We start from the raw sequence: 12,820 nt of genomic DNA, 5'->3' as shown, positions 1-12,820 counted from the left end.
CTCACTGCAGGCCGACCCATTGATTTCCCCTTACAGAGGCATCCAGAAGCTTTAAACTGCGCATACCATCGCCGTATGGAGTTAGCAGTTGGTGGATCTTTGTTGAACTTCGTCCTGAAGTGTCGTTGCACTGTTATGACTGACTGATGTGAGTGCATTTCAAGCACAACATACGCTTTCTCGGCTCTTGTCGCCGTTTTGTCTCACTGCGCTCTCGAGCGCTCTGGCGGTAGAAACCTGAAGTGCGGCTTCAGCTGAACAAAACTTTATGAGTTTTTCTACGTATCTGTAGTGTGTCGTGACCATATGTCAATGAATGGAGCTACAGTGAATTTATGAAATCGCTTCAATCATTTGTAATAGCCCTGTACTTTCATAATTGAAAAATTCGTTTACAGTTATAAATTTTCGTTTAACGCGTGTCTTATATTTCATTGTCTGAAGAAGAGTAGATAACTCTTCTTACCTATTTCTCTGAGATGGTGTTTTGTCTTCGTTCGACCGAGCGAGATGGTGCAGTGGTTAGCACACTGGACTCGCATTTGGGAGGACGACGGTTGAATCCCGCGTCCGGCCATCCTGATTTAGGTTTTACATGATTTTCCTTCCCTTTGAAAGGGACGGCCAACTTCCTTCCCCGTCCTTCCCTAATCCGATGAGACCAGTGACCTCGCTGTTTGGTCTCCTCCCCCAAACAAGGCCCCCCCCCCCCCCCCTCGTTGTTCCTTTGGGGCGCCTCACACAAGCAACGGTTGCAGCGACCTGTCATCTGTCCACAGACCGCCCGAGTGTGGGCAAGCCCGTGATCCATCACTGTTTGCTCGTAATTCACAGGCAATCTGATGAATCGCTTGCTATGTATGATAATTTGGCTGCCAGGTACTTGTCAGCAAAGTAAAATCCTGGGAATACTGTTTTCTATGCTGGGAATACTGTTGCCCACATTCTGTTCAACAGTAAAGACAAGATTCAACCTTTAGAATAGACTGGAATTTATTGGATTTCCTGCAATCTGGATGGAAAATTATACAAATGTGAATCTGGGAGGTATGTAACCACTAAACTGACTGAACGCAAAAGGACTTGGAGAATAAAAAAGAAATATTACACCTTTGCTGAATATACTTTAAAGGAATGTCAATCTTATATTTTCCATAGACCAAATAAAGGTAGAAAACAAACATTACTTGAAACCCTGGCTATCAATAAATAGCCATCACTAAATCGTAATTTAATGCTTAACGATCAAATACGATTCCACTATTCTTCCTTGCTGAAGTATCAGCAGTCAGTTAACACTTTCTCACCATAACATTTTATGCTCGTAGTAAATAGTATAACTGTTTCCCACGCACATTCCATTGACTCCTTCTTCTCCTCTACCCCAACACCCTATCCTTTTTTTCCTGTTTTTATTTTTATTTTATACGTCCATTTCCGAAAGACGAAACTGAGGAGCAAATCTATATGCTCGAGGAACGAGGTAATATATGAAATTAACATCATAAAAACTAATAAAAATAAATAAAATTAGCACGAACCCTATGCAGTCGACAAGCTACCTAGTACTCGTATATATTAACATCAGCAATATAACACTAAAAGTTGTTTAATTTATTGCGGGGAATGCCCCAACAAAATAAAAAAAAGTGAGTCATTAGAGAATTCTGTAGCTTACACCTAAATGTGCATGGATTATTGCTATGATTTCTTTAAGTCTCGTGGTAGATAACTGTAAATGGATGCAGCGAAATACTGCACACCTCTCTGAAAAGAGTCAGGGAGGTGTGATCCAAACGCAGGTCGGATTTCTGCTTAGTATTAACTGAGTGAAAGCTGATATTTCCTGAGAATAAGTTCATGTTATTAACACCAAGAAACATATTGAGGGGAATCACATTCACCAGTTAGTTTGTCCATATATCATAGTAGTCTCTGCTAGCACTCACTTGTGTACTGTGTGTGGTATACACCGCAATCACTGGTTATACAATGTTACTTATAATCCGTCTTGATTGCAAAAATGTTTATTCATACAACCGGTTTCAGTTCATCTAGAGCTATCTTCAGATCTGAAACGACAATGATACTACTTTACTATTTCACAATTGCAAACCTTTTTCATCATATCCGATCAACATCAAATGTACCAGAACGTACATGCAATTTCGGTTACAGGAGTAACCCGTCCACACACAGCAACCTTCACATGCTGCGTCACTTTAAATTGGTTGGCAGACTGCACGTCATTTATACTCATTATAAAACTATTACCGGCAGGTGGCGTCTGGTACATTTGTTACATTACATATGCACATACTGTATTAAAGTAGATTTTTCTAATTTACTTTTATTTCTAACATTTCTTAGTTAAAATCTGTAATTGTCATTGTTAAAAATTTGTACTTGTCAAAATTAAAATACGCAATAAAATTATTATTCTTGTACGATCGAAAACAGAGGGCGATTTCTATATCCATGGGGCTGGTGTAGACTTGTTTTCCTCCATGGTCTGCTTCCGCGGTTCCCGCTATTTCGGTGCTGGGCCGCGAGCCGTTCAGCCGTCTGATGTCCATCTCCGTGGGTACGAAGGCGCTGCACGCATCTTCCAGCGTATTCACCATGCACCATCTCTCATTCTTCGGGTTGGACTTCTATATGCAACAGTGATCATCTCAGTAAGTCGTCATAAATACTACAATAGGGGTTTAGAATGAACTCGCTTTGCTCGTTGAAGATTAAATCGGGATCTTTCTTTTTGTGGGTTGTATTTCAACTTCTTCCAAAATGTTAAGAAACCGTCCCTTATGAACTGTATGTAGGATGTCTAAGTTTTGTTCAATGTTCGTGACTGAGTGCTTTAAGGCAGCCATATGCGCCACAAACGCTGCTTTGTTTTGAGAGTAGATGGGCTCCCTGAATCTGGTTTCAAAGTTCCTACCAGTCTGCCCTATGTATTGTTTACAGCAGTCATCACATTTGATCTTATATACACCTGAACCCTGAAATTTATTCCTACTGTTACATATTTTATGCCGAAGCTTCAATTTTAGCGTGCTATATGTTCGGATCCACGACTCGAAGAGGCCACATCATTTAATGATTGAATTGGCTGCTGCTGATGATGATGATATGTTCGGAACCCTATTTTCAGGCTGTTCCAACCGAGCTCCAGGGAGCCTGAGCGCTCCGGAGCGCTCACTGCGGCAGCTCGGAGCCCGCGTGGAGGGGGAAAGCGAATTCACTGCCCCCTGGCCGCATGCAGCAGCAACTGACGCAATAATCCGTGTCAAGGACAGCTATGACTAGCTGCGGGAACCCTGTACCCCTATTGGAGGATACCGTTCTATTCATTGAGAGGGATGGTCGTCCGCAGTGTCTTGTATGTCATAAAGTATTTAATTCTGCGAAGAGGTACAATACACAACGGCATTATACACGTCTTCACGCAGCGCACTACGATCAGGTAGAAGGCTTTGCACGCAGAGAACTGATAGCCAGGCTTAAGAACGACATATCAGGACAAGTAAGTTTAAAAACGGTTTCATAATACGGGGGGTATCAAAACATGCAACATAGTTCGTGTTCTGCGATGCGTTTATAATTTTCAGGTGATTGAGAGCGGAGAAAGCACTACTGAATCTGCAATACGAGCAAGCTACAGGGTCGTTTACATCACTGCGACGAGTGGCAAGCCGTTTTCGGTGGGGCCGCTCGTAAAATCGTGCATGGTAGCAGTTGCAGAATGTTTGATTCCAAGGGAGGTGCAGGCGATTGAAGGGTTTTGCCTGTCGAAGCAAACAATGTCTCGCCGAATCCTGGACATGGCAGCGGATTTAGAGACACAGCTCAGGAAAAAGGCGGAAAGCTTTGCTGCATTTTCGCTAGCGCTTGACGAAAGCACCGACATATCGGACTGTGATCAGCTTGCAGTCTTTGTGCGTGGTATCGACATTGAGCTGCAAGGAACTGAAGAACTCTTGGATGTGGTACTACTCGATTACACCGCAACAGGACGTGACATATTTGAAGCTGTTTGTGAATCAGTGGACAATATGAATTTGCCGTGGGGTAAGCTCCATTCTGTAGCGACAGACGGTGCACCACAAATGATGGGGCGTCACCAAGGTTTTGCTTCTCGTTTGAAAAATAAACTCAGGGACGAATTCTGGAAAGACATTTTGACTCTTCATTGTTTCATTCACCAAGCGGCTCTGTATGCTGTAACAGTAGAGCTAGGTGGCGTAATGAAAGATGTCGTGGTTCAAATGGTTCAAATGGCTCTGAGCACTATGGGACTCAACTGCTGTGGTCATAAGTCCCCTAGAACTTAGAACTACTTAAACCTAACTAACCTAAGGACATCACACACATCCATGCCCGAGGCAGGATTCGAACCTGCGACCGTAGCGGTCGTGCGGTTCCAGACTGTAGCGCCTTTAACCACTCGGCCACTCCGGCCGGCTATGTCGTGAAGTGTGTGAATTTTGTGCGGCGTCACGGTATGAATCATCGCCAATTCAAAGGATTCCTGAAAGATATGGAAGCAGAGTATGGGGATATACCTTACCACAGTACAATTCGTTGGCTGAGTCAGGGAAAAGTTATTGACGTTTTCTTTGCTATTCGTGAGGAAATATCCCCTTTTCTCGAAATGAAACGGGAAGAAATGTGTTGTCTGAAAGATATGAAATGGATATCAGACCTGGAGTTCCTAGCTGACATAACTATGTATCTTAATAATTTAAATCTGTCATTGCAGGGCAAAGGGCAGCTAATCGTTGACATGCACGACCAGAACAAAGTTTTCATGGAAAAGTTACGTTTATTTGAGAGGCAGATGAGTAGTGGGCATTTAACGTTCTTCAATCGTCTTGCTTCTTTAAAACTACCTGAAGGTACTACTTTCAGCGATTACCAAGCAAAGTTAAAGCAGCTCATCATGTCGTTTGAAACGCGATTCCGAGACCTCACTAGTTTGGAAATGGAACTTAAGGTGTTCAGTACTCCTTTTTCAGTTTCCCCCGATGACTTGTCATCGTCACATCAATTGGAGATTATTGATTTGCAAAATTCAACTTTGTTGAGAGAGAGGTACTACAACACGTTGGATTTGTCACGATGGTATCGTTCATTACAGCAAAAAACATTTCCCAAGCTTCACAACAATGCCGCTCAGATCATGTGCATGTTTGGATCTATGTATTTTCTAAGCAATGAAAAGAGCAAAAAGTAAGGAACGATCGTTTCTTCAGGATGCAACAATGAAGGCCATCCTCCGCATTAACGCTGCGAACATTTTGACGCCTGATATTTCCTGTCTTGTAATGAAAAGAAAATGTCAAGCTACAGAGGCCCAATAAATTTAGTATGCAATTTCTTGTTAAACAGTTGTTTCTTATTTACTTCCTGAACATCGTATATCCTGGTGTAGCATGTCACCACGTCTTAGCAGCTAAGAGTATGAGGTTATCGATCTTGTGAGACGCAACTGGCACATCAAAACGCTTGCCTTGCCGCCTCCCTCAGCCAGCCGTGCCACGTGCCGGCGTGCCGGCCCACTTGAATGGTCACAGCGAGCGACACGGCTCCCTGGAGCAGGGAGCGCTCCGCGGCTCACAACGGAGCCGACGAGCCGGAACAGCCTGCTATTTTAATGTTGGATTTACGAAAGCATCTTGTTGATCGGATAGGATGAAAAAGGTTTGCATTTGTGAAATAGTAAAGTAGTATCATTGTCGTTTCAGATCTGAAGATGGTTCTAGATGAAGCGAAACCGGTCATATGAATAAACATTTTTGCAGTCAAGACGGATTATAAGTAACGTTGTATCTGCCAATGGCCACTGTGGCCGATTCCGGGCGTCAGCAGCCAAGGACAGGGGGAAAAGTCGGACCTAATTCAGCGGCCGGGAGGGATGTGGACGCATTCTGTGACCACGTGGGGGGGGGGTGGTTGGGTGGCGGATGTCCTCGGCTCTTGTGAAGAACGGACACATATTGCGAATGTCCTGATGGACAATGAGAAATATGCTGAAAATTCGTGGATCCCTGCAGGCACTAAGCTAGAGCTCAGAAACAACAGCGTCAAGAATTCGCATAGTGAGGCGTGTCACACCGTGGAAACGCGATAGAAGTCAGCCTGATTGCCGGACGTAAGAATGTTGGTTATAAATCGCGAACGCCAGCAGATTCTTAGACGAAGCGCAAACATAACACTAACTTGGCCTCACTCAGAGAGGCCTGGTTAGTGTGGCCGGTTTCACAGCAACTAAGAAATGCTTTCTTTCCTGCACTGGAAGGATTAGGCACGAAACGACGATCAATCATTGGGTAGCATTGCAAATGTAGTCTGCCAACGACAACGTGAGAAGATGAAAAATCGAGGAGCCTGTGAACTACGGCGAGTGATCAGAAGTGAAGGGACGCTCTGTGAGACAGGGCGAAAGTAAGAGGATTTGGAGGCTCTTCCACCCATCGCCTACTTGGTCTGCTGACTTTGAATCTATCCCTACTCCAGTCCTAATGTTCATCGTCGCTTTGTGGCTTATTCTTTTCCTGTTCGATGTTATATGGATGGATCCTTACAATCCACTTCTTGGGAATGAAACACTCGATTGAGCGTTGCAGTTTCCTCGCCTAACATCCACCTTCCGACACCGCAGTAACACTGCTTCGGCCACGAAACCCATGGCGACCTGTCAACGTGATCAGTCCTGTGCCTCCTTGCAAAGCCATGGCACACAGGTGAGGGCAGCCGAATCGCGCTGCACAGCTCCGAGGCGAAGCGCCTACTATTCCTACGCCTACTGCCCGTCTCACCACACGACAAATAACTACGAAGAACGGTGAGATGGTTCATTACCCCCCCCCCTACCCCTTATAAACAAAGTCTTGTCGACGCCCAGTCGAATCGGCACTGAGATTTGTAATTCTTATCTGTAAAAGGTACTGTAATAAAAGCAACCACATCATGTTTTAATATTCTAATTAATCTGTTATATTCGTGCACCAATTCCTTAATCTCAGAACCTTGTGATTTTTGATTTCATTTAATTACTGGTATCACTTAACTATTGGCTCCCAGCGTGGGGTGAGCTCCTTATTAATCTGCATGTCAGCTCATGTCAGAGATTGGAATTTTCAATTCTCTCCACTGTGGCACCCAACGTACGGCCATCTCATTAATATATTCCTTGCTACGTCTTATCATACAGTTTTGAAGGACATGCTGCAGTACATTTACATACTTTTAATCTGTGAGAAACATTTATTTATTCTTAGCATCTCTGTATATTTCATTATGTTTGTGTTATTTTTTTTTTTTTTTTTTTGTTATGAGATCTATAGCCGTTAAAGGTAATGCATATCTGGAAAAACAACCTTTGTACAGAATGAGATTTTCACTCTGCAGCAGAGTGTGCGCTGATATGAAACTTCCTGGCAGATTAAAACTGTGCGCCCGACCGAGACTCGAACTCGGGACCTTTGCCTTTCGCGGGCAAGTGCTCTACCAACTGAGCTACCGAAGCACGACTCACGCAGCTTTACTTCTGCCAGTATCTCGTCTCCTACCTTTGTACAGCTATAAACTCTCGTTGATGTTGTGTAGACTGTCTATTTAGCCTGAGGGTGGTCAAGAAAGCAGAAAGCCGGATCACAATTAACTATAAAGTAAATACTGTATTTTGCGGAACATGAGTACTGTGTATTTCAGTTCTAACATGTCTATGTTGCTTCAAGTACAGACGAAATATTTTATAAACGCTATTCTACAGCTGTAACCAAGTACCTTGTCATTTCGTATAATCTTTCTCCCCTTCATGCAGTTTATAGCAACAGTTACGGAAATCAGTAGAGATGCTACTGACAACATTTCTATAAACTTATCGAGATTACAAAACCATTATGCAAACACTTGCAGTTAAATTACAAGACTAATGAATGAAAGAGGAACCGAGGACTAATGAATGAAAAACAAATTGGATTAAAGAGACCGTAAAGATACACACACTTCGCTTGGCGTCGTTAAGAAGTGTATTGAATTCTGTAAAGGAAGCTGCAGTTCCAAGGAAAAGCGTTTCAAAACAAGTTAATAAATTTTGATTCTCATTTCTTTATGTATTTTTCTGTAAATATTTGTGGGGTACATCGATCAACTGACGCTACTGCTAAATGTAGTAATTCATTTTCCATAGCTCAAATCCTCTACAGAGTGGCGTTTGTAACACGGGTTGAATTTGCTTGGTAAAGCCATAGCTTGTGGAAGGTCGAAGCGAGTCTAGCAGCCTTTTTAGTAGTTGAAGGAACAACAGTCCGGATGACTGACTGATTTGGCTTTGTAACATCAGCCAACATGGCTTTGTTGTGCTGCTACAACCTACAACTGAAAGAAAGGCGAAACTACAGCCGTTGGGTAAAAAATTCGGAAGGTAAAATAATCCACTATTCGGATCTCTTTGCGGGTACTATTTAGAAGGATGTCGTCATGGAAAACAAGAAAGCTGCGTTCTATGAACTGGAGCGTGGAATGTTGGATCCCTTAATTGGGTAGGCAGATTAAATAGTTCAAAAATAGGAAATGATTAGGTTGAAATTAGATGTAATGGGAATTAGCGAAGTGGCAGGAAGAACAGGATTTCTGATCGTGTCAGTACTGTATTATCAACACAAACTGAAGTCGGAGTAATGCAGGACTAGACCTCATAATGAATAAAGCAGCAACAATGTGTATAAGCTACAATAAACAGTATAGTTATAACACTTCAACAGCGTATTTACGTAGCTTATGTAATTAAATACCAAATTTGGTTTAGTACATACGATGTCCCAACAGAACAATTAGTCCTGTTACGGAAAAGCCACGTATAACACTCCTGTATGCTACTACTACTGCACCCTATCCTCAATGCTAGAAACAGGTTGTGACATAAAACTATTTTTGTAAAAGCAATTATGGTACAAAGCAGCAGAGCAGTGTTACCCTCTGGGAGGAATTTTGTTAAGTTGACCGTGTTGTACCTAACGGAAGTGGCTTATCGGAAATGAAAGTCAGAATTGCGTAAATATTTGAACAGTACCAAACAAAATTTTGCCTATCTGCACTGTTCAACGGATAAAGAAAACGGTCGCCAGCCTAATTAGGCAAGAAAAAGATTAACGTTCTCGTTTAAGGAAGTAGATATAAGTAACTATAACGGATAAACACAACCTATACTTGGTCACACGCGAGTGCAATGAACTCTGACACACTCATATGTTTACGGTAAGGTTGAAACTAACAGTTGGAGCAGCACAAACTATTTGCAAAATTATAAGAGATACCGAAAAACCCTATTACTTTCAGGCTTACATAAAGTGAATGGTCTTTATAACATTACTATTAATATGCACTCAAGAGAGACAAACACTTAGTAATCATGAACATATAATTTCCTACTATGCAATTTTCCACTTTTACTACCATGAGACATAAAATTAACATTTATGTAAGAAACTAACTCACTTTCTGCGATTAACAACAGGTAGTAATGTGATCATTTACTAAGCAAAACTTCATAAGCCTCAGTCTTGAGAAATTTTAATTTGAATTTGGCAACAACACATTAATAGTCATTTTACTAGGAAATTTATTTCAGCAAGCATCATTAACTCTAACTCACTCTCTTGCCACATTAACTTTAACTTTACTCTGTCCAATAGGCATTAATTAGCAGACTGGGTTTTAACGTACTTTCAGTAAGGACACTCGGTAATCACTTTAGTTCAAATGGAGAGGACCCTGAGAGGTGTTATGATGAGGAGAAAAGTCAAGGTAGGTACATAAATTCAGATATAAATTACCTTATATTTCAGCACAATAACACACCCATTAAGCTGATCCTACACTGTACATCATTATAGTATTACGTTACAGTGATTGCGCAACGTGGTGGCAACTGCATGTTGGTAGGTGGATTCGCAGACCGAATTGCTGGACTCTGTCATTTCTTGGTGGCGACGACAGATACAAATTCCAGAATAGTTCCAGTTATTTATCCATCCATCCGAGGCATTGGAAAGTAGCAGGAAAAGCCTCTCTCGGAACCAGCACAATTTGCATCTTTTACATGGCAGTGCACGGACTCGTAGCTCGTCTCCGACTTGTAGCTCGCCTCCGACTCATTGCTCGTCCCCGACTCATTGCTCGTCCCCGACTGCTGGCTTGTCTCCGACTGCTGGCTCGTCCCCGACTCGTAGCTTGTTCACGACTGACTATCCGTTCCACCTTTTCCACCTAGGCCAACCACAATTTGCGCGCGCTACACAGTTCCGTTCCCGAGGGGAACCACAACAACTTTTATACACAAAATTACTAAGATTCCTAAGTGAGGATCAGCAGTTTACATAACAGCAAACAAACGCATTGAATAACACAGAACATTTGCACATACTAACATGTCTACAAAAAATTATTCACACAAAATTACAATCATATACAGTAAGCTTTGTTCCCTCCAAATGGGTCAAAGCATTTAAACGAGAGATATGCTACACAGCATACAATCAAATCATGATATCAAAGTTCGTACAAAGAAAGGAGTATACAATTTTATGTTATCGATTCAAACAAACACATTTACAGAAGCTCAATGATGTAACATTAAATGAAACAAAGGCAAAATAAATCAGTAGGGCTTTAGAGCCATGGTGTTGCATAGTGACGGATTATCATAGCCAAGATAGACGCAAAGCCGAAAACCACTACAGTAGTACAAGTCGATATAACAACTAGCTCTGCAGATGATGAAGAGGCTAAAAGGATGTATGATGTGGCAATGGAAAATACTCATATAGTTATGGGAGACGAAAATTTAGTTATGATGGGTGACTGTAATTCGATAGTAGGAAAAGGAAGAGAAAAAATAGTAGAAGAACTTGGACTTGGGATAGGAATGAAAGAGGAAGCCACGTAGTAGAAGTTTCCACAGAGCGTAATTTAACCATCACTGACGCTAGGTTTAAGAATAACGAGAGAGGACGAAGAGACCGGAGGACACTGGAAGGTCTCAGATTGATCACATAGTGATGAGACAGAGATTTCGGAACTAGATTTTAAGCTGTAAGACTTTTTCCAGGGGCAGAAGTGGACTCTGATCATAATTTATTGGTTATGAATTGCTGATTAAAACTGGATAAATTGCAGTAAAATAAGAATTTAAGGGGATGGAGTTTGGATAACTTGAAGGAAACAGAGGTTGTTGAGAGTTTCAAAGGGAGCATTAGGGAAAGTTGGACTGAAATACGTGGAAGGAATATAACAGAAGACTAACGGGTAACTTTGAGAGCTGAAATAAGGAAAGCAGTAGAAGATCACCTAGGTAAAAAGACGAAGCCTAATATAAATCCCTGGATAACACAGGAGATACTGAATTTAACTGACGAAAGGATAAAATATAAAAATGCAGCAAATGAAGCATGCAAAAGCGAATACAAACGTCTAAAGAATGAGACTGACAGAAAGTGCAAAATGACTAAGCAGGAATGGCTAGAGAATAAATGCAAGGCTGTATAAGCATGCATAGCTAGAGGAAATATATGCACCATCTATACGAAAATTAGAGAGATTGTTGGAGAAGCAGCTGTATGAATATCAGTTCAGATAGCAAGTCAGTACTAACCAAAGAGGGGGAAAGCTGGAAGGTGGAAGGAATATGTATAGAGTGTCAATATAAGACGAGCAAACTTGAGGTCAATATTATCATAAGAGGAAGTAGGTGAAGATGAGCTAGATGTTATACTACGAGAAGAATTTGAAAGAGCACTCAAAGATCTAAGTGGAAAAAGCTCCCTGGAGTAGATGACATTCCCTCTGATTTATTCAAATCCTTGGCAGAACCAGCCATGACAAAAGAATTATTCCACTTGGTGTGTAAATATATGAGACAGGCGAAATACCCTCAGACTTTTAGAAATAATGTAATAATTCCAATAGCAAAGATTGCAAATGCTCTTAGGTGTGAATAAAACCGAACCATCAGTTTAATAACTCGTGGTTGTAAAATATTTACATGAATTGCTTACAGAAGAATGGAGACACTGGTGAAACCTAAATTGGGGAAGATGAGTTTGGGTTCTGGAGAAATGTAGTGTTATATCGCAGTTAATTTATTTCGCACGGCTAGGTGAAACTGAAAGAGCAAGAACCTGTGAAAGCAGGCCAGTTCAGGCTAGCCAGTAGTATAACGAGGAGCACCCTAGGACAGCTTACATTTTTGCCGGATTTTGCCGGTCCCCTATGACATCATTGATGACTTCATGCTTTGTTGCCTAATTTATCCCCCTTTGACTTATGCCAATTGACCTATCTATAAAACGACAGGAAATTCAAAATAGCCCAATTGTGTTACAGGTTCCCCACCACCACACTCCCATAGCATCATTTTTGGAAGTAGGGCTGCTGTCCTAGGTATAAATTGGTAGGAAATTAAAAAATCCAAGATGATTCATTGTTCTGTTGGTGTCAACTTCAGGGACAGGCTCTATGGTGTCAGAATTCAAGATGGCTGATCTGGGGTACTGCCAGAGGCTCTGTGATGTCTGTATTCAAGATAGCTGCTGACCTGGTAATTCTGGCATAGGATCTACGACATCAGAATGCGAGATGCTGACCTGCGCATACTGGGACAGTCTGCATGATCCAGAGTCCAAGACTGCGACTTGTGTGTACCGGGGCATCGTGTATAATGTCAGAATCCAAAATAGCGATTCAGGATGCCAACCAAGGCATATTGGAACAGTCTACATGGTTTCCAGGTCACTTAAATACAAGATGGTGGACC

General features: G+C 41.8%; 1 non-coding gene across 1 annotated transcript; it reads right to left on the bottom strand.

Moving 5' to 3' along the window:
- Positions 1-7,456: 7,456 nt before the first annotated feature.
- On the bottom strand, positions 7,457-7,531 carry Trnas-cga (transfer RNA serine (anticodon CGA)). The gene has a single exon. It is a non-coding gene; the product is annotated as a tRNA-Ser (tRNA).
- Between the last annotated feature and the right edge of the window lie 5,289 nt (positions 7,532-12,820).

This window comes from Schistocerca nitens, chromosome 5, assembly GCF_023898315.1.
Source record: "Schistocerca nitens isolate TAMUIC-IGC-003100 chromosome 5, iqSchNite1.1, whole genome shotgun sequence".
Lineage (NCBI taxonomy): Eukaryota > Metazoa > Arthropoda > Insecta > Orthoptera > Acrididae > Schistocerca > Schistocerca nitens.
Note: the sequence above shows the minus strand (reverse complement) of the source record. Positions and strands in the feature narration are given on the sequence as shown.